This window comes from Lissotriton vulgaris, chromosome 9 (assembly GCF_964263255.1).
Source record: "Lissotriton vulgaris chromosome 9, aLisVul1.2, whole genome shotgun sequence".
Classification (NCBI taxonomy): Eukaryota; Metazoa; Chordata; class Amphibia; order Caudata; family Salamandridae; genus Lissotriton; species Lissotriton vulgaris.
In genome coordinates this window covers 1,034,547,754-1,034,570,729 of record NC_141697.1, presented here as the reverse complement: position 1 = coordinate 1,034,570,729, position 22,976 = coordinate 1,034,547,754, and positions in this window count along the sequence as shown.

Below are 22,976 nucleotides of genomic sequence, written 5' to 3'. Positions count from 1 at the left end.
TTGAAACATAAGAGGAACAAAAAAAGTATCCGCTAGTGCAGAAAGTATTAGAAAGTGCACCAATCTTTCAGCTGTTTTCGGGGTTTGTGCTTGGAGTGTAAACACAATTTCCAATATAGGGCGGTTTCAGGTCGAAACTGTAATTGATGTTCACGTTGGACTTAAATCTATCCAGGCGTAATCTGTGCATTGTTAAGAGTGCGGCCGCAACTGCTTAGTAAAATAGGCATTGGCCTCCAGGCACCTTTGAACATACTTTAGGCTTGCATAAGAAGCACATTTATGATATGACATGTATGTCATCGGTGACATGTATCATCGGTGACATATATGTCACCGATGATAACTAATGGCAAGTTCATAACTTTGTTGGTATTCACCTGACCCTACACTGTCTTATACCCTATTGCTTTCCTTGTGATGCATGCACACTTCCACCCACCTTTCCTCACGGGCCTCTAGCCTCTCTCTCATACCCCCACCCCTTCTCTCAATGGATCCTCACTTGTCTATATCAGCCTTGAAAAAGCCTTGGCCAGCAGCACACTGGGTGAAATACGTGTCAGATGTTTCAGTTCTCACCTGCAACTTAAGAAATATAAATACAAAGGACCAAAACACAATTACCTACGTCTTTCCTTCCTGTACATCACAACGACAGACCATATTAAGTTGTGCAGATACAAACTTACATATTCGGATTATACCAACCCTGAGATTGAAGTGAATTTTATTATTATTATTATTAAAATTTTTTATAGAGCGCGTAGTCACCCTGAGGTATCCCAGCGCTAAAGATCCCTACACCTGTGGGGTCGGGGGTGAGAAGAAGGGGGGGACAGACATTTTTCCTTTTGAAACAGAAGTGGTTAAAAATCAAGGGAACAGGTGAGTTTTGAGTCGTTTCCTGAATCGCAGGTAGTTCGGTTCTTTCCTTAGTTCTCGGGGGAGAGCGTTCCATAGGCGAGCTGTGTGGATCTAGAAACGTCTTCCGCCCGTGCGAGCTTTTTGAAGGCACAAAACCCTATGGTGGTCTTTGGGTGAAACCCCCGACTAGGGTTGTGTCAGTAACTACAATTGGGTCCTGTCTATTTGTGTGTGATCCTTGGTGGCACCCATTTCCTTCTTCTATAAACTCTGAAATCAATTGCAATAGAGTCAAAATACACTTGGGGCCTGATTTACATCTGGGTGGAACTATTGTGGCAGCAGTCCCAAGTACTTAGTCAAGCTGACGGTGGCCTGCCCGCTGTATTTAGATGTTCCAGCAATCAACAGGAGAGCGCAACAGTCTTCTCTGCTGGCTAAGAGTACTCCGTCACTGTCATGCCTGGAAGATTTAGTTGTTCCCACTCTGCAGACGGTGTTCTGGCAGGAGTGTCCTGACAGAGTGAGACCTTGGTGGTGTGGGTGTAGGTAAGTGCAAATTATTAGCAGCTCAACACACATATATATTGTCAACTTATCAATTTGCATATGTAGATACACATAGTTTTAACCCCTCCCACGCTGGTGATGGAACCGCTCCGTCACGCCCCTCGGGTGGGCTGTGCTGGTGACGGAGTGGTTCTGTCACGGCCGGCTCGCCGCGCCTGCGCGGCACTGATTTCGCGCCTGTGCGGCGCCTTCTATTGAGCGGGCGGGGCTGTGACGGAACCGCTCCGTCACAAGCACAGCCCACCCTAGGGGCGTGACGGTGCAGTTCCATCACCAGCGTCGGAGTGTCGCACGGCCCCCCCGCCCCCTACCGCTACAGCGGAATTGCCGCCGCAGCGAAAGGGTTAACAGATTGCATTGCACAACAACATATACGCACCATTGAATGAACACCCACACCCACAACAAAAGCCTACCTTAGATCTCTGTCAGAACTGTGTGACTGAGCTGGTCAAGTAGCAGCAGCACAGGAGGACCTTGACAATGGCGTTCAAGATGGAGAAGGTGGGGGACCCTGAAAAAAGGTGAGTTTTCACCTCTTTTTCTGTGATTCCGCCAACTCAAGCTTGGAGTTTTCTCCACTACGGTTACCTGAAGAGAAAGGCACATCATAACCTGGATGGTAGGAATATGGGTGGGATTCCATTAAAAGCCACTTCTGCCTCTGATGCTGTTGACGCTGGAGAAAGATTCTGGCAGACTTGGCAGGATCACCGCAGTCTTCCCTCCAGTGACCAGTCAACATCTAAATCGAGCAGGCAGACTACCAAGTTGACAGGCAGGTAGACAGTTGGAAAAGAAAAAACAAGACTAGTTGCGCCAAGATCTAAATCATGCCCTGAGACCATAAAGTGCGCAAAATCAATAGAGAAACGGGAGCCATGCCTGGTAGAGACCCAAAGAAGTCAGGCTCACCCAAACATCAGAAAAATTTATAACAAATGTTATAATGGAAAGCACTGGAAATCACACAGTTAGCATGGGGTGAGCGAATGTAACAGTACAGTGTCAAATCACTGTACAGCATTAATGAAAATCAAATATTGCCATCACCCTAGCACTATCACCCTAAATCAATACTCATAGTTTCCCCTGTGACCTAATGTAATTGGACATTGGTTACGTAAACAATGAAAAGCATCATACATTGACCCCTTTGCTGCTTGGCCCCCCTCCCCCTGTGCTAAGCTTTTTTTTGGCTATTTGGGGTAGTTCACACTTAGGCCCCTTTCGTCCACATACAGTATCCATGGCAAATTTGAGTCCTTTTCTTCCAACATGCTCAGGATTTTAAAGGTACCCATGGTTTATAGATTCCCCTGGAGAGGACCCAGAAATTGTTCAAAATACAGCAATATTTTGGGTTTTATAGGAGGGGGGTAAAATGGGGGAAAAGTACTGCAGAAGAAAGCATCTGTTTTTTCCCTGCAAATGGTATCAACAACGAGTTTGTGCTGCTGAAATCACCATCTTCCCAGCTTTTGGGGACAGGCAGACTTTTGTCAGAAAACTAAACCTTTCTACACAGTTCTTGCATTTTACTGGGACATAGACTATTTTTACGATTTTTTGTGGTTTCAATCTTCTTCCAAGTAGTGGTAGAAATGGATGTGAACTCATTAATTGATCCTGGACAGTTATACATTTCAGAAGAGTAGATGACAAACACATTCCTCTGTTGTTGGCCCAGTAAAACTGCTTCACGGTGGCAAGTTTTCTGCAGTCAGGCTGCCAGAAATAAATCTAAGAAAAGGTTGCCCTGAGATGAAAACTCGCCATTAGCAGGACATAAATTCATGACACCTTGCTTGTTCAGTCCAAACTATTTATTGACACTCCTTACGCGTTTCAAGGCCTCGCGGCCTCTTCATCAGAGGACAGGAACTCAGCCAACAGACAGTGCTGCTCCAGTACTTTTACTCATGCACTAAATATTTCACAGGTGTGCTTTCTCACTTGGCATGTTGGTACCTGTAGTGTTGATAACCAGCGCAGTATTACCTCAGTAAGTTTCTGTTGTACTGTAGTGATTAAAAGTTCATTAAGACACCCCAGTGGGCTTCCGAGCCGATCAAGCAGGTAATTAACATAGGAGTCCTGCTGTGCCTTTATCATGACGTGAAACACATTCCTCCATCGTTGGCCAAGCAAAACTGCTTCGCGGTGGCAAATTTTCTGTGGCCAGGCTCCCGCAAATAAATCCAATAAAAGGTTGCCCTGAGATGAAAACTCGCCATTAGCTGGACATAAATTCAGGACACCTTGCTTGTTCAGTCCAAAGTATTTATTGACAGTATATATAATTAAACCTATCATATAAATATAAAAATAAATAATATTTAATAATTTAAATAATTACATTTAAACACATTATGTTAATTATTAATTTACACTACATTAAATATAACAAAATGGATAACGTTGCATAGCTAAGGGAATAAATTTAGCATTCACACTCCAACAACTTCAAAGGTAGGGAATTTGTTGGATAGCTAGTGGATACAAATTATTATTCCCACTCAAGTGAGTGGAACAGTAGGGAAAGTGTTGGATGGCGAGTGGGTAGAAATTACTATTCCTACTCCAGTGAGTGGAACAGAAGGAAAAATGTTGGATAGCGAGTGAGTACAAATTAATATTCTGACTCCAGCGAATGGAACAGTAGGAAAAGTGTTGGATAGCGGGTGGGTAAAAATTGCTATTCCTACTCCAGCGAGTGGAACAGTAGGGAAAGTGTTGGATAGCCGGAGTGTAAAAATTACTATTCACACTCCAATGAGTGAAACATTAGGGAGTGTTAGATAGCTGGAGTGTCAAAATTACTATTCCCAATCCAACAACTTCAAAGGTAGGGAATTTGTTGAATAGCTAGTGGATACAAATTATTATTCCCACTCAAGTGAGTGGAACAGTAGGGAAAATGTTGGATAGCGAGTGGGAAAAAATTACTATTCCTACTCCAGTGAGTGGAACAGAAGGAAAAATGTTGGATAGCTAGTGGATACAAATTATTATTCGCACTCAAGTGAGTGGAACAGTAGGGAAAGTGTTGGATAGCGAGTGGGTAAAAATTACTATTCCTACTCCAGTGAGTGGAACAGTAGGGAAAATGTTGGATAGTGGGAGGGTAAAAATTATTAGTCCCACTCCAGCGAGTGGAGCAGTAGGCAAAGTGTTGGATAGCGGAAGGGTAAAAATTACTATTCCCACTCCGGTGAGTGGAACAGTAGGGAAAATGTTGGATAGCGGGAGTGTAAAAATAAAAATTCCCACTCCAATGAGTGCAACAGTAGGGAAAGTGTTGGGTAATATAGGGGAATAATTGAGAAAACCCACTCCTACAATATAATTAAAATTAATTAACAAATAATTAATTGATACAAATATATTTACCTTTCAACATATTCCCCTATAATGTCACCTTCAATAGTGTAAAATATTAATGTAGCAACATAATTGAGTAACATTTAAATATTAGCTAATTTCAATTAACAACCAAATTAATAACAATCATATCTAAATTAATTAAGACAATTAACGCTATAAATTAACTTTGAATAAATAATAATAAAAAATTAATACAATTTGAATTAAATGTAACTTAATTCCTACCCTACTCTCCTATCAACACACTACTAAAAAGACGTACAAAATTAACATAGTAATACATTAATTTGTAATAAGTAATATGTAATTAATTACTAATTAATACAAAATACACAATTTACATAATTATCAATTAATTAGAAAAGATTATTATTCACTTTTTATATATTTAAAAATATATAAATACACTTAATTAAAAATATTAAATATTAAACCATAACTGATTAATTAATAAATTGAACATTTTAGTCATTTAAATTCAATAACTTCCCACCCTTTTCCCCTATAAACCCACAACCCACTATGGAACTAATATACTCAAAAAATTATTCACATAAAATCCATTACCTTAAAAAATTTGTAACATACATTAAAAAAATATTATATCTTTTTAACACATATACTAACATATAAAACAAATAAAAAAATCAATATAATAAAATTAGATATAATAAAATTCTATATACTTACCTATATGTCAATATGTTGTACTCCATATTCTGTCCTTTCGATATTAAAACTTCAATATTTAGGGACCCATTAGGATGTCGGGTCCACCCGCTATGCGGACGGTGGCGATCCGCCCGACATCCTTTCCAGCCCTCCACCCATTTCTATGGCGGGGGGACCGCGGCGGACGAAAACACCGTCAGCCGCTTGGGGCAGAAAAGGGTTTATATGGTGCTGGTGTTTGCTAGACACCGCCAGCCATAATAGGATGCAGGCGAGAGGGTGCCTTTCCGTGGCGGCAAGCAATGCAGTCTTCTAGTTTGGGAGCCCGTTACGGGCCCCCAGGATGATGGGGGGGTGGGAGAGGCACATGTACCCCCCTACATGTGCATGCACAACATGGCAGGCACCGCGCGGTGCCTGCCACGTTGTGCATGCACATGCACGACATGCATTTTAGTATTAAAATTGCCACTGTGGGGGGCGCATCCTAATTCCCCCCATGGGACCCCCGCCCTTATGGCGGGCGGTCCTATTAACCGATAGGATGGCAGGCAGACAAAGTCCGCCCGTCATCCTAATGGCCCCTAAGTCTCTACACAAAAAAAAACTGCCATTTCTGTCAACATTTTCACTTGTAACTACTTCTAATTCTAGCAGATTGTTTAAAGCAATATACTATTATGTTCGCTAGACCCTTCTAGTTGCAGTGATATATAAGACTTGTTGGTTTACCTGGAACCCAAGGTACAGAGAGTGAATAACTGAGCTGCACCTTGCAATGGATTTTCATTGTGTACCGGGTATATGGCAATTCATTTGGTAAAATATAAAGAGCAAAAAATAGGTATCAAGGACACCTATGTATTTCTGAAATAGGAACAAAATATAGAGTTTAGAAGCAGTAGTTATTTGCACATTTCCAAAATTTTGAGTACCCACAATAGCATGTAAATTAGAGGACAGTTTCGAATTGCCTTTTTTTTACACATTGTCTTACATTTGGAAGGCAGAAATGCATAGAAAGTCATTAGATAATACCACTTGTTCTACAATTCTGTATTCCCCTAACTCTCCCAATAACAATGGTACATCACCTGTGTGGGTAGGCCTAGTGACCATGATTGGAAATGGCCCAAAATGCAACATGGGCACATCACATTTTTCCAGTGAAAACAGATCTTTTTTACGCAATGTGCCTAGCTATGGATTTTGGACCCTCGCTCAGCCGGCACCTAGCGAAACCTAGCAAACCAAGGGTAACCAGGATGGGGTGACTTGTGTGGCTCTTCTTTTTGCAATGTGCCTAAATGTGTATTTTGTTCCCTCGATCAGCCAGCACCTAGGGAAACCTAGCAAAACTGTACATTTTGTTAAACTCAGCACCAAGGGAAATCCAGGATGGGGAGACTTGTATGGCTCTCACCAGGTTATGTTGCCCAGAATGCCTTGCAAACCTCAAACTTTGCAAATAAAAACACATTTTCCCCAGGGTAGTTCTAGTGCCCAAACAGGAAATGGCCCAAAACGTACTGTGGAGTCTTCAAACTATCTGGTATTGCAAGGTCGTCACCTGCATTTTTGGTCCTGGGTTCGGCAGCCATTTAGGAAAACCTACCAAACCCATACATTTCTGAATACTAGACACCAGGAGGAGTCCAGGGAGGTGTGCTTTGTGTGGATCCCTAATCTTTTCCTATGCAGGATCACCTTAAACCTTCAAATTTAGCTAAAAAAATCAAATTTTGCTCACAGTTCTGCGTGAGATCATCATGCCGTAGCACATTTCCTACCACCCAGCATTCCCTCGGTCTCCTGATAAAAATTATACCTAAAACATATATACAAAAACATAGCGCTTTGAGCTCGCTTTGCTACCTCCTCAATCTCTACCTTTTTGGCCCTTTTCAATCGCAGGCCTTTGGCCCAACCATAGAAGTGAGGTATAATTTTACTCAGGAGACTGAGGGGAACGCTGGGTAGTAGGAAAGGTGTGTCAGCGCAGTAATCCCACACAGAAATGTGAGAAAAATTTGGTTTTTTGCTAAATTTGAGGTTTGCAGCGGATTCTGGGTAGGAAAATGTTTGGAAATCCATGCAAGCTGCACCTCCCTGGACTCACCTGAGTGTCTAATTTTCAGTAAAGACTGGGTTTGGTAAGTTTCCCTAGATGGCCCTAAAAAACCCAGACATTTCTGAAAACTAGACAATGTGGGAAATCAGGGAGGTGTGACTTGCTTTGATCCCCTAATATTTTCCTTCTCAGAAAGTTGTGAGATCACCACACGTCACAAATTTCCTACCACTCTGCATTCCCCTCAGTCTCCCGATAAAAATTATACCTTACTTCTGTGATTGAGCCAAGTGCGTATGACATGGAAGGGCCAAAAATGTGTAAGGATTGAGTGGGGCACAAAGTGGGTCCAAAAGGGCGGATTGTTTATAAGTTTTTAGGCTGCTGCTACTTTGGGCACCCACCCAAATGAGGTATAATTTTTCTCAGGAGACCAAGGAGAACACTGGGTGGTAGGAAATTTGTGCTTGTGCAGTGAGCCTACAACTTACCTAGACAGAAATGTGAGGAAATTTAGACTTTGTATGTAAATTTGAGGTTCGCGGGGGATACTGGGTAAGAAAATGGTGTGAGATCCATGCAAGCCACACCACAACCAGGAGACAGTACACACACACCACCATCTATGCACACCACCAGCCAAGTGGCATCCATGCACACCGCCAGCTAAGTGCCATCCACGGGCACCGCCATCCAAGCACCATTCATGAACACCTTCATGGCTTCCGCACTTTACATTCTACTGAGTCCGCTCTACTCCTTGCCACGGAAATCATTAGACAAGGAGTAAATGCTGGGCAAACAATGGTCCTGATCCTCCTGGACCTGGACTTTGAGACTGTAGCTCATTGCACCTTGTTGCAGTGTCTGAACAAGGGTGGTGTCTCAGGCCCGGCTCTGAAATGGTTTCAATCCTTTCTGGCAGAGCTCAGCTTTCAAGTCAGACAGGGTGCCTACTACTCCAAAGCCATCAAATTGGAACAGGGTGTGCCACAGGGATCGGCCCTGAGTCCTACCCTGTTTAATCTATATGTAATCCCTTTAGCGGAGATAGCGGATGGCTTTGGAATCAGGGTCGCACCATACGCCGATGACACCCAACTGGTGGTCTCCCTATCACAGGCACCAGATTCGGCAGCTTCCAATTTCAGGGCATGCATGCAGGAGCTTGCCTCCTGGATGGCTAACAACTGCCTGAAACTTAATTGAAATAAAACCGAGGTGCTTGTGGTAGGAGATGTCCCGCCAGTATGGCCATCGGCATGTTGGCCTTCGTGCTTGGGCCCCACCCCTATACCATGCACTCAGCTGAAGAACCTGGGTGTATGGTTGGACTCAATCTCTCGTATGAACATCATACTAGATGTGTATTTGGTACGTGTTTTGGTGTCCTTAAAGGCCCACCGAAAATGTTGGATCTACTCCCTACAGATGCTAGGAAGATTCTGGTGCATGCCCTTGTGACATCTAGCCTAGATTATGGCAACATACTCTAGCTGGGTGCCACAGCTAAATGTTTGAACAGACTCCAGGTTTTGCAGAATGCAGCCGCACAGCTGGTCCTTATGCAACCTAGGAGGGCGGTCTCCAAAAGAGCCTTGGACACCCTGCACTGGCTTCCAGTAAGGAAGAGAGTGTTGTTTAAGGTTCTCTGCGTTTGCCTTTGCATCCTCTAGGGTACTGGTCCTTCCTATCTGCGTAATCTTCTTACTTGCTATGTGCCCAAATGGCCCCTTAGATCGAGTGTGACTGGCTTGTTGCAGGTCCCTAAGGTTAAGAAGGCCAGGACGGGAGGCAGGTCCTTCCAGGTGCTTGCTGCACAAAATTGGAATAAACTACCTCTAAGCCTCTGGATGGAAGCATCCGAGGTGAACTTTAGGAAGGATCTTAGAAACTCATTGGTTTTCATGTTAATACAGACTGATTTGGCCGAGGCTTCCCGGCTCTGCTTCCTCCTCTTACCTCATCGCGGGGACACGCCAGTTGGCTAACCAGGCGCTTTATAAATTCTTTTATTATTGAACACCGCCAGCCAGCCGCTATCTATGTACACCGCCAGCCAAGTGCCATCCATGCACACAGTCAGCTAAGCACTATCTATGCACACCACCAGTCAAGCACCACTGACGTACTCTACCAGCCAAGCACCATCCATGCACACTGTCAGCCAAGCGGCAGTCCATGTATACCGCCAGTTAATCACCACTCCACGCAACCACCAGGCAAGGATCAATCTACACACACAGTCATCAAGAGCAAGTGAGCACACCCCATTAGCCAAGTACAAGTCAACACACACCGCCAGCAAAATGCCAGCCAAAGGTCAGTACACGCAGACCATTAGCCAAACTCCAGTTCACACACACACAAATTCTCCCTGGTTTCTAGTGGTTTTCTGAGCCCCACTTGGGGTCAGATGAGACTAAAAATATAATTGAAACAGCCAAAATGAGAGCCTAAAACAAGGGGATGGACCCTTGCCTATGGGGCTGACATGCACATAAACAAATCTCTGGTGCTTAGTGGGCTTTCTACCCCCAGGGGGCAGATCAGGGTCTATTACTCCCATCTGCCTTCTGGGGCGGGCAGAAAGGCTGTGGCAATTGATTTGAGGGGAGCATTGGCATGCCCATTTTGGATAGTCCCATCCCTACATATACAAAAAATCCCTGGTGCCTAGAGGGGGCTATTGCCCCCTTCTTTTTCCTGGGGGCAGAAATACTGTGGAATTTGTGCAGGGTTTGTGGGCATTGGCAATGCATTTTGGGCAGCCCTTACTCCTTTGTACATAATAAAAATCTCTGCTGCCTTGTCTGCTTTCTGCTCTCTTGTGGGGCACATCGGGGGATATTGCCCCATCTGCCTCCCAGGAGGGCAGAAAGACCAAAAACATTGGAGGGGAGCAAAAGCCCTTGCCCAAGGGGCCACTCCACCCTTCCTGGTGCCTACTGGGGGATAACTACTTGGGGTTTGGCTTCCTGTGGTGATCCCCAAGCAGGGATTCACTAGGGAGGGGTAGCAGTGGAAAGGGGGGATTCTTCCTTTTCATATTATACTTCTCCAGTCTCTCTACATGCTTGGGGGGCTGATATAGCTCCATGAGCATGTAGAATCCCTGCACCAAAGGGATTTCCAATGCATGTGCTCGGACGGGCGTGAGCCCCCTGGCGCACAGGAGCACTGTGGCGTCAGACAGCACCAGACCATCTGGTGCATGGAAGCGGTTAATAGCCTACATTTAGCGAGCAGAAAGAACCTTGAAAAGTAACTAAAATCTTCCTCCAGAACAATATGTTACCACAGAACATTAGGGCACATTTCAGTGTGTGCTGTGCCAATGAGAAATATAAACAAATTATAAATGTTATGAGGACAGCCATACAGATGCAAGTTGAAGCCAAGTTTGACCTATGCAAGTAAAACATAGGGCCAGATTCCCAAAGCGCCTTCGTACTCGTAGCGGGTGTCACACACTCGTGGTCATACTGCAGAAACCCATTGATGAGGTACCATTATGAGTGGAGGTCCCAACGCCACGACTCCTGGGCCTCAACACGAGTGCAGAGGCCCTTTGTGATTTTGCCCCATAATCTGTACATCACAGCATTATCATTTCAATTGAAAACAGATCATGTTCTTAAGCAACTATAATTCTAATTAAAAATGAGCTATAACAAATCCCCCCCACTGATGAGTACAATTATCACAAATATTCCTCTATTATATTTATAATACAGTCTCCATTAATTACTGTTTCTTACATACTGATTTTTCCAATATCTAGATATCACTATTGTCTCATGCCTTGATGTCTTCCACTTCATAAAGATCACCCTCCCTCCTACTACCACTGCACACTCCCTTTCCAATGTCCCACATCCACAGGCAAAACCTGTCTCCTCTGCATTCCTCACTGACAACCCCAGTGACATCCCTATGTCCAACGTCTTCACCAATCCAGCAGACATCTTCCCCCTATTATCACTGCCCACTCCCCTTCCGCCGTCGCACACCAACATTCACAACCTGCCTCCACCACTAATCTTATTGACACTCCCCAGAACTCTGACTTCCTACCTAGAATTTCTCTCCCTCCTCACCTGGACAGTATGTATGTATGTATGTGTGTTCTTATATAGCGCTCGGTTTTACCCTTGGGCATCTCGGCGCTTGCCTTGGTAACCCGTCCTGGTTTTTCCCTGTGAGATCACCCGTGCTGGGCATCCCCAAGGTGAAAGCCAGGCATCCCGCCACGGGGGGCCGTTGTGGAGATTAAGCAAGCTTGTTGCCCAGAGCTGCATAGGGTGAACTCGTGCTTAGAGTGGGCACCGAAGCGAGAATTATCGAGTCCGTGGACAATTGGGTTCAGGACCCTGCCGCGACGGGAATCGAACCCTGGTCCCGGGTCTGGCCTCAGCTTCAGGGTATGCCTCCTCTAACCAGTGAGCCACACTTCTCCACCGTAGACCCACTACTCCTCCTCTGAACTCCTTTGACTGGGAACCTTACTAATCCGGCTCCCCAGTTCCAACCTATCCCCTCTCCTAGTCCTACTGATTCCGTCCAATACGTGACCCCTGTTCACTCTCCCTCAATAGACCCAAGTCATTCTCGGGCCCTGCCAAAAACCTTAAACCTTTTCAGCTCAATAACACAGCTACTGAGGAAAATGGAGAGGAAAATTAACACCCCTCGACCCTCCAGTTCGTCAGCCAGTCAGGAACTTTGACCCAACTGTGATCCCAACCCCTTTTCGGTACCAAAACTTAATGAGATCAATTACTCTTACCTCGCTCTGAGCCAGAAGTCAGCCCCAGCCCCTTTCCCCATCCCTGTTATTGTTGGCACCAACAGAATCCCTAAAACTGTTCACTCGCCTAAACCTCCTGGTCAATAGTCCTCTATCCACATTGCTCCCCCCATCATTGAGGCTCCCCGCCCCCCTCTCTTGCATGCTTCTAAACTACAGATCAGCAGTACAACATGCCACAGACATTGCTGAAGTTCTAGTCGCAAAAGAAATTGACATCGCTTTCCTCACTGAATCCTGGCTCAATGTCCACTCCACCCCTACCTTGACATTCTCACCCCTCCAGGGTACAACATCATCTGACAAGACAGGTCGATCAAAACTGGGGGGACTAGTTATCATTCACAAAGCTGGAATACAGATTACCAAACTTCAACCCGCAGAATACCTATCGTTTGAATACCTGGGTGTCAAACTCATTGCCAAGGACACCTCACACATCAAATTCCACACCATCTACCATCCTCCTGGTTAATGTACCCTTTTCCTCGAAGTCCTAACAGCCTAATAACACATTTCTCCATGACAGACACAAAAGACGTGTTCCTGTGTGACCTCAATATCCACTGCAATGACCCAGAAGACCCCACTGTCCAGAACCTTTCCAACCTACTTGAAATACACAACCGCAAACAACTCTGCAATACTCCAACTCACATTAAAGGTGCAAAACTGGATGCGATCATTACCAACATGAACTGGTCTCTCTAAGAGCAATTTCTCCCATTCACTGGTCCGACCACCACCCATGCCTTCCCCGGACCGGAAACAAGCTTCCGAGGACCGGTTTCTGGCATTCCAGCCGTCTTCAGCCCGGCTTGCTTGAATCCAGTGGTGTGGACTGCATGGGACTCACGTCTGAGCATACCCATCCCACTCAGGAGGACAAATGCAAAAACCACAGTTGATGGACAGAATGCAGAACAATGTCATACATTCACCCCAGTACAGAGATCTGGGCCTAAATCCATCGTTTTTTTGCACTCCACACCACCCCAGTTCAGACATGGCCATATGCAAATCAGTCTGACCCTGTGCCTCATGGAAACAGTCAAGCCGAACTGCCAAGCCATGCCTTCCCTGGACCGGAAACAAGCTTCCGAGGACCGGTTTCTGGCATTCCAGCTGTCTTCAGCCCGGCCTGCTTGAATCCAGTGGTGTGGAGTGCATGGGACTCACGTCTGAGCATACCCATCCCACTCGGGGTTACAAATGCAAAAACCACAGTTGATGGACAGAATGCAGAACAATGTCATACATTCACCCCAGTACAGAGATCTGGGCCCAAATCCATCGTTTTTTTGCACTCCACACCACCCCAGTTCAGACATGGCCATATGCAAATCAGTATGACCCTGTGCCTCATGGAAACAGTCCAGCCCGAACTGCCAAGCCATGCCTTCCCTGGACCGGAATCAAGCTTCCGAGGACCGGTTTCTGGCATTCCAGCTATCTTCAGCCCAGCTTGCTTGAATCCAGTGGTGTGGAGTGCATGGGACTCACGTCTGAGCATACCCATCCCACTCGGGGTGACAAATGCAAAAACCACAGTTGATGGACAGAATGCAGAACAATGTCATACATTCACCCCAGTACAGAGATCTGGGCCCAAATCCATCGTTTTTTTGCACTCCACACCACCCCAGTTCAGACATGGCCACTTTGAGGCATTGCATGTTGATCTGGCATGGACACTTCATTTGAAAGGTGCAGAATTGCACTGTTTCTTAGGATCATAAATTATGTAATTCTCTGAGATTTGCAGACAGCAAAACCTGTATTACAGCAAATCAAATTATTACTCAAATATTTTTTGGGGTTGTGATGTTTTCAACATTATACTTATCCACTTGTGATTGGGCTTGAAGCATTGACATCAACACTAAGGAGGAATAAGAAGTATTTTTGGGGGCAATCCCTCAGCTTCCCAAACTGTGATCTAGAATATACAAAAAGGAGGGTGGTCCAACTCTTTTAAATCCTGTCACGTATTAGGTTATATATGACTCCAGGGACCATGCCTCCTGCAAAACTCTAAGATGCTGTATCACCACTCTGTGTGTTCATGTTGTACCTTGTCATTTACGTTTGATATTAATTTCATTTTTATCTGTTTATTGTGCCTTCTGTTTGTATATGTTTGTGACTTGGAGGATTTAGATTTAACACATTGAGGGGGGAATCACACATGTTGGCATGCTGTACTGCACTCTATATGGATACTGTGCTTTAGTGATATGGCAACCAATATGGTCCTATAAGTTAATGATCATGAGGCTTATTCTCTCTTTTCAGCTACTACCAAGGAAAGGGTCTGAAATTTGGTCTGTATCTCACACTCATGCTTCTTTACACTATTATGAATGCATTCAACCATATCACATCACATCAAAATCCTGGTCCTGAAGAAAATTATTGACCTCTAGAGGCAGTTACACAGTTACAAAATGTCAACCTTTTATTAACAAGGACCATTGATTCCTTATGGATTTACATAATTAAACATGGTTCCAGGGTGAAGGGTCTATCCCCAGATTAAAGAGGAGTATTCTAAGTGATTGCTCTGCACATAGGCATCTGGAAAACATTTCGTTTTCTGAAACTAACAAGGTCAATGGTCACACAGCAACCAATTGTGCTTGTGGGGTAGAGATTTTCAAACTCTTATGACTCCCATGACACTGCTGTTTCATAATGCATGTTTGATCTTGATCTGCAGATCTTCGATAAATATTGTAGCAGTGTTTGATCAGCAAGTTAACATCACATCTATTTTGAAGGCATAGGTCACCTTTTTGGTGCTGAATTTGTTATTTGCATGTAGAGGATATGATTATTCCAAGAGTTCCCTCCAGGCATGCAACAACATTTGGAAAGGATGCAATGAAATAGAAATCTCCCCTAAAGCAATTTTTGTTTTTCAGAAACCTGATGGGTTGTTGCTACTCTCACATATCTTCTCCTAACTTTATTCAATATACATGACCAGGGAGACTGTAAGATTCCAGCTGACACAACAACTTTTACTTTAAAGAATCCAGTAGCACAGAAATACATAACAGGCAGAAAATTGACCAATGATTGTATTTCACTATAAATGTCGTAGTGTTCCCATTTTTCAAATTTGACCCAACATGTGCTGGACACTTTCATCATCAAAGCTGTCTTAAGCCAGTGCATAAGGTTTGCTCATGTTGAATATGATTCTACATACCATCTGCTCTTTCCTTATTTTTTAGCGCTTTAACATTGCATATGTTGTCAAAGATTGAACGCTGGTGCCCAAGCTCTGCCCAGACACCCACATCCAGGACAAATAAATGTGGGTAAACCCAATACTGAGATTGTGTAGTCTTGAATCCACCTCATGCCTCATTAATCTATTACAAGACACTCCTTTCCCTAGCTGCAATCTCCCTGGATGCTGAGAAAGCTTTTGGCAGAATTAGTTGGGACTTTATGTTTCAGGCTCTCTCTTGGGCAGGTTTCCTGCCTAAATTTCTTTCTCCTATTTCTTTACTTTATTCTGGTCCCCAAGCGTCGATTTTTGTTAATGGGGTAGTTTCAGATTACTTCAAACTCCAAAGAGGTGTTCGACAAGGTTGCCCTCTTTCTCCTTTATTATTTGTTTTAGCTTTGGAACCTTTCCTTACCAAAATCTGTCAGGATGATTCTATTTGTGGTTTCCACTTTGCTTCTCAACAAGTCAAACTTTCGGTTTATGACGATAACATTCTTTTTTATTGCTCAGATCCCATCTCTTCTCTTCCTTCTTTTCTTCAACAAGTCTCCTCTTTCTCCGCTGTTTCTGGATATCGTCTTAATGTTGATAAGTGTGAAATCCTCCCTTTAAATTCCCTATGCCAAAAACATCTTTTCGATCTCTCTGGTTTCTTGTGGCAACCAACTAAAATTAAATACTTAGGAGTTTGGTTTGCTCCTCTCTTATCTGACACTCTGAAAATACATTTTGATTATATTTCCAAGAAATTAGATACTGCCATCACTCATTGGAATATACTCTTTCTGTCCTGGTGGGGACGTTTAAATTCTATCAAAATGATGCTCTCACCTCTTATATTATACACTATTTCTGTGATCCCAATCCATATCCCTGGTTATCATTTTAAAAGGATTGAATCTATTTTGCTAAAGTTCCTGTAGAACGGTAAGCGGTCTCGCATCGCTCTTGCCTCTTTAAGGAAGGATAAATCTCAATCTGGAGTTCGTTTCCCTGATTTCAAAGCATATCATCGTGCTTTCTCTCTCAAACAAACGGCTCGTTGGCTTTCCACTGATCTTGCTTTTTACCCTCCTCTTTGGTTAAGGATTGAGTTTTCTTTTATTTCTCCTTTTGACTTCCGTGAAATCTTATCTTTCACATCTCTCCTGACTCGCTTTCGCAATCCTATTATTTCTCACTCTCACAAGCTCCTTTTTCCTTACTTATCTTCTTCCTATCCCTCTGCCGCTTCGACACATGAACAACCCATTTGGCATAATTCACAGCTCAAGATCCGCAATCGTACTTTCTTTTGGAAAACTTGGCACTCCCATGGTCTACGTTGGATCTCTCAGCTTCTCTCTCATAATCTTCACCTTTCTTTTTCAGATTTCAATCTCAATTCTTCTTACCCTCTAGTTCTCGTTCACAATACAACACGTTACTTCCCATTCTTATGTCTTATCTTAAATCCTTTCCGACCTCTAATCCCATTCCCCTCGCTTGTTGTCCCATTTCTTTGGCATTAGATTCTTCTCCCTCTGCATCATTTCTTTATAATTGTGCTCAATTATCTGTTGACAGATCCAAATCAAAAACCGAATTGGCCTGGGAGCGAGACTTCTCACTAGAATGGTCTACTGTCTTTTGGGACAAAATTTGGTCTAAAATCCATAGAGCCTCTAGAGCTGCCAATACAACCCAAACTTTATATTTTATTTATCACCGCACTCTCTTTACTCCCTCTGTTCTATCGACCTTTTCCTCAGTCACCCCTTCTACTTGCTGGTCATGTCCCGTTTTATCTGCAGATTTGAAACATATGCTATTTGAATGTCGTCCAGTCTTCAATTTTGGAAATTAGTTTGGCTTCAACTCCCAAAAAAATTCAATTTCAGATTCCTTTTTCCTACACCCATATCTTTTTAGGATCTTTATCCCCTGCACTTCCCCAGTCTCACCAACATTACCCTCTCATTGACCTTTTGATAGCTATTGCTTTCCATCACATTACCTCTAACTGGAAACAAGCCACTAATGTTTCTTTCCGTTCATGGTGGAACGCAGTATGTTTTCATCACAGGATAGATTCTAACTATGTCTCCCCCGTTTCCCTAGCAATTAAAAGAGACCTCCTTTGGCTCCCTTTAGTAACTTATCTCTCCTCATCTGCCCCTTCAATCAACACCCATGATGTTAACTCTGTTGAAGTACACAAACCACCTTGAGCTATCCCGTTGTCTTTTTCTCACTATTAATTGCTAATGTTTCCTTTATTGTTATTTTTCCTACATATTATTTTCATATATTCTGTTTTTGTAAATTATTATGCTTGCTTTGTCGCTCCATGTGCATGATTTTAGATACATTCATTCGTTTATTTCCTTATATTTAATGTATACAATTCCTTCATATGTACTATTATTGTTTAATTTGATGGTTTATCATACTTTCTGTTTTTTCATTCCTGTTTCTGTTCATGATTTTCTTTAATATTTAATAAACTTTAGCTAAAAAATAAAATTTAAAAAAAGACACCCCTTGCCCCTTTATCTCACTCTTCCTGGTACCTGCTTTCGTTCTTTATCACGTTTTTCCATCTTTCATCCTTAATTTTTCAGCTGTATTTTCCCCTCTCTTGCTCTTGGTCAATGTCTGATGCAGAAAAATAAGTACTGATCCCCAAAAATTAGTGCTAGTGGACCCTACCAGCTACCATTGGCTCAAATTAACCACTGCTTCTATTTTGTACCACCCCTGCAGTAACCTGTGTTGCTTCTGCATTGCTGACAGCAGTTCCTCAGCAAATGTTAAAGGCCAGAACAGAACAGAACAGCCTCCTTTTACTCTGAAATGTAACGGGAAAGCAGTGCTTTAGTTTTTCAGCTGTTTTCTCACTTCAAAATTGTCTTGGACCAAATCTACTGTTAAAAAAAACTGCAAAAGCCACAGATTCCTGGGAGTGCTGTTGTGTGTGCATTCTTAAATGACACTGTTTCTTTAATTTTACATATTCCAGTTATGTCATTGCTAGAACATAGAGTGTTGTACATGTCATGGTCCTGTGCATCCTTTGTAAAAGATCAGTTATTCCTGTGATGCTGAACCTGCTGGATTTACTTGTACTGTGCTCTTCGATTGATTAAAGGATTCTTATCAATATCCTTGGATTTACTCTTCATTTCACTGGCGACGGGATTCGAAGATCAGAACCTACGTGAGCAAATTATTTAAACTCAACTTTGGAGTGTTTTTTTTTTTTATCAACCTGATAAGAAGTACTGGATTGAAAGATATTTTAGAACTCATTTGGATACTTGGATTGAAAGATATTTTTGGAACTCATTTGGATACTCTTCGGGCGAAATTAATTGGATTATTGATTGCTGTGCTTGAACGGAGTTAACTGTGCTTCAATTGAGTTATTGTTTCCTACCTCTGACTATATTGACATTGTTCGTAAAAAAATGTTCAAGCTTCTTCGGATTTTCGTTACTTTGTCAATTACCGTATTGGTTACGTTTTGGCGTTTACTGTCAAGTTAAAAGGAAACCGTGTTTTGACCAACTCAGTTCCGTTACCTGCACGCATCACTGCACGCACCATATTTTGAATGTAATCGCCTGCTGCTCCACGCACCTTGTTTTGAGCGTCATCGTTGCTATGTTCCATCTTTGACAGACTTGGAATTCTTCTTCGTTTGGATTCTTCTTACGGACCTGGAATCTGAGTTCAACTACGCTCAACTACGCAGTACGCTTCGAAAAGGATTGTGGGTACATTGCGTGTGACGTCACACGTATTCAGCGGCCATCTTGATTAAACGTGAAGCTTCAGGAGAGACGTCTTCACCAACGAATTTCAGTCCTTCGTTTGCTACCATTCCTTATTCATTTATTTCTTCATTTTCAACGGTTTGAGTGCGTTACCATCAACGGTGATTCGCACACCATCAACGGTGATTCGCACACCTTTCATCCTTTTCCTACTATTTTTTTTTAATTATCTATCGTTGTAATTATTATATTGTTGTGTTAGTAGAATTCTGAACTGGGTGAGAGAATTATATACTTTTTACTACTACTATATGTATTCTACCTAATTAATCCAGCATTGTTCAGTGAATTTTTATTCATTTTAGTATTTTGATTTTATTAATTTTGAGTAATCTTCTCTACAATGACTCAACCTAATTATAATATTAGTGCTCCTCAAGCGTTTTGGGTTTCTGGCAGTGAACCTCCACTAAAATGGTTGGAGTGGAAACCTTATTTTTGTAATTATATTGATGCATTAGATGAGGACGGAAAAATGTCTCATGCTCAAAAAAAGAGACTTCTCTTGCATTCTTTAGGTCCTGTTGGACTAAAAGTGTATGAAACTATGACTAAACCCTCTTTTCCTGGGGATTTGAATGTTTATATGTTAGCACTTTTACATCTCTAAAAGTTTGTATTGGTGTAACAAGATACACATTTTTTTCAAGGAAGCAAGCTAAAGATGAAAATATTGACCATTTTCTTGCTGATCTTAAAAAATTATCGTTAGATTGCAAATTTGGTGTGTTACAAGAAGAACTTATTAGAGACCAGGTTGTTATGCACTCTTACAATGCTTCCATACAAGATAGATTGTGGATTAATGGAGATTCTCCATTAGATGACATCCTTGCCATTGCACGCAAAGTGGAGATGTCTGGCAGGTGCGCTAATGTTATTAAACTTGATAATAGTTCCCTTACTAATGAGATTGTAGGCAAGGTGAATGCTATTGATAGGAAAAGGTTTAGTTATAACTCAAAACACTCTATGAGCCCTAGCAGCAAACCATTTTATGCTAAACATTCCCAATCATCTTCTAATTCTAGGCCTAAATGTTATAGATGCACCAGTTTGGAGCATTTGGCTGATTTTAAAGGATGCCCTGGTTTTAAAGCTAAATGTACCAGTTGTGGATTGAAAGGCCATTTGACAAAAGCTTGCAACAGGAAAAAGAAAAGTAAGGTGAATTTTGTGAATGACATAGATGAAGAGGAAACGTTTGAAAATGAGTCAGAAGACAATTTAGTAATGAACTTACATGACAAACTAGTTTTGAAAATACAAGATGAAGATCTGGTTAACAAACCAATTTGTTTAGTGAGTATTGGTGGGGTGGATGTTAAAAATTATGCTGATTCGGATTCACCCTATAGAATTATTAATGAAGAAATGTGGAAATCTTCTTTTGTCTAACGTGTGGGTGAGAAATTATTACCATCAGATATCCATCCTGAAGGTTACATGGGGGAACCTATTGCCATCCTTGGTTTCCGTTGGTTTATTTTTAAATTTAAGGGCAGAGAATGTAGGGGAAAGCTATACATTTCAAAGAAAGGACCACCTGTGTTGGGGGGGTTCGACCAAAAACAACTTCACATTATTTTGGATCCAAACAGCAGTGAACAGGTTTTAGTTTTGGATGATAGTACTGCTGTTACTGATGAAATTTTACATACATTTCCAAAAGTTTTTAGCAAAACTTTGGGGAATTTGAATGGTTTTGAGCACAAAATCATAATTAAAGAAGATGCTTGCCCCAAAGTGCATAAATGTAGGAATGTTCCCATTTTAGTAAGGGATGAAGTTAGTAAAGAATTGGACAAACTAGTTGCTACCGACATTATTGAGCCAATTGAGGCAAGTGAATGGGTTTCTCCAATTGTCGTCGCGAGACGGAGCAATGGAAAAATTAGGTTATGTGTAGACTTAAGATATCTAAATAACAACATTGTGGTTGACAAGTTCCCACTTCCTAAAATTAATGAAATGGTTTCTAGTCTTGGCAACGCACAATGGTTTTCGACTATAGACCTATCGTCTGCATATCACCAGATTTCCCTGTGTCCTGAGTCAATGAAATTTACATCATTTGTAACACCTTTTGGTTGCTTCCGTTATAAGCGGATGCCCTTCGGTTTAGCTTCGGCGGCCGCTGTTTTCCAGCGCTTAATGTATCAGCTATTTGAGGAGGAAAAAGGAGTCAGATTTTTTCAAGACGACATTCTTATTTTGGGGGATGATGAGAATGAACATTTGTCAAGATTGAAAAGAGTTTTAAGTATTCTTGAAAGCAAGGGCCTTACTGTTGAACATTCTAAATGTAAATTTGCACAAAAAAGCGTGACTTATTTAGGTCATATCATTGATGAAGAGGGTGTTAAACCTAAACCTTTTTTAGTTTCTGCTATCTCGGAGGCTCCTGTTCCAACATGTAAAGATGACATTAAGTCATTTTTAGGAGTGGCAGAATTTTGTTCAAAGTATGTTCCCAATTTTGCAAGTGTTACCTATAACATTCTTTTGAAGAAAAGTGTAAAATTTGAGGGGTCTAATTCTTGTAATGAGGATTTTAAAAATATTAAGCATGCAATTGCTAAGGCCACTGCCTTACATAGTTTTGATCCATCCCTAGAGAACATAATAACTACTGATGCTAGTAACAAGGGTCTTGGAGCTGTTCTAATGCAGGTAGATAAGAAGAGAATGGAGAAAGTGATAGCCTATGCTTCTAGATCTTTGTCTCCTTGTGAAGAAAAGTACCCAATAATAGAAAGGGAAGCCTTAGCATGTGCTTGGGCATTAGATCATTTTAAGTCTTTTGTTTGGGGGAAAATGTGTTTATTGCGCAGTGATCACAAACCTTTAGTGAAAATTTTGACTACTGAAGGTGTGATCAATGCTTCTGCACGTCTTGCTAGGATTTCAATGAGGTTGCAGAATTTCATTTACAAGATCGTTTATGTTCCAGGTAAAAGTAATGTTCTTGCTGATTTTCTATCAAGAATGCCTGTAATGTTAGAAGAATGTGACAATAATGAATGGAATAAGTTGCAAGTGGCTTTTGTTCACGATGAGGGTCTTTCAGCTTTCAGTAAGGAGGAATGGAGTAGTGAGTATTCGACAGATGAGAATTTACAAAAGGTGATTTCTTATACTGTTAACGGTTGGCCAAGCAAAAAGGATTTGTTGGATGATACCATTAGACCTTTTTGGGAGGTTAGGTCTGAACTTTCTGTTGCACATGAAACACTGTTAAGAGGCGAAAAGATAATTCCTCCCAGTGGGCTACGTGAAGGGATTATTGAACTTTGCCATGAGGGGCATCCTGGAATTGTAAGATCAAAGTCTTTGGTGAAACATTTGTTTTGGTGGCCTGGTTGTGATTCCCAAACAGAAAAGATTGTTAGAGATTGTGTTATTTGTGCTTCCGCAGATAAGACTTTACGTACTTTTTGTCCTCCTATGTTAGAATGTTCATCTCCTGAGCATCCATGGGAATGTATAGCTGTGGACATTATGGGTCCTATTCAGGAGCAGGATGGTTCCCATCATTTC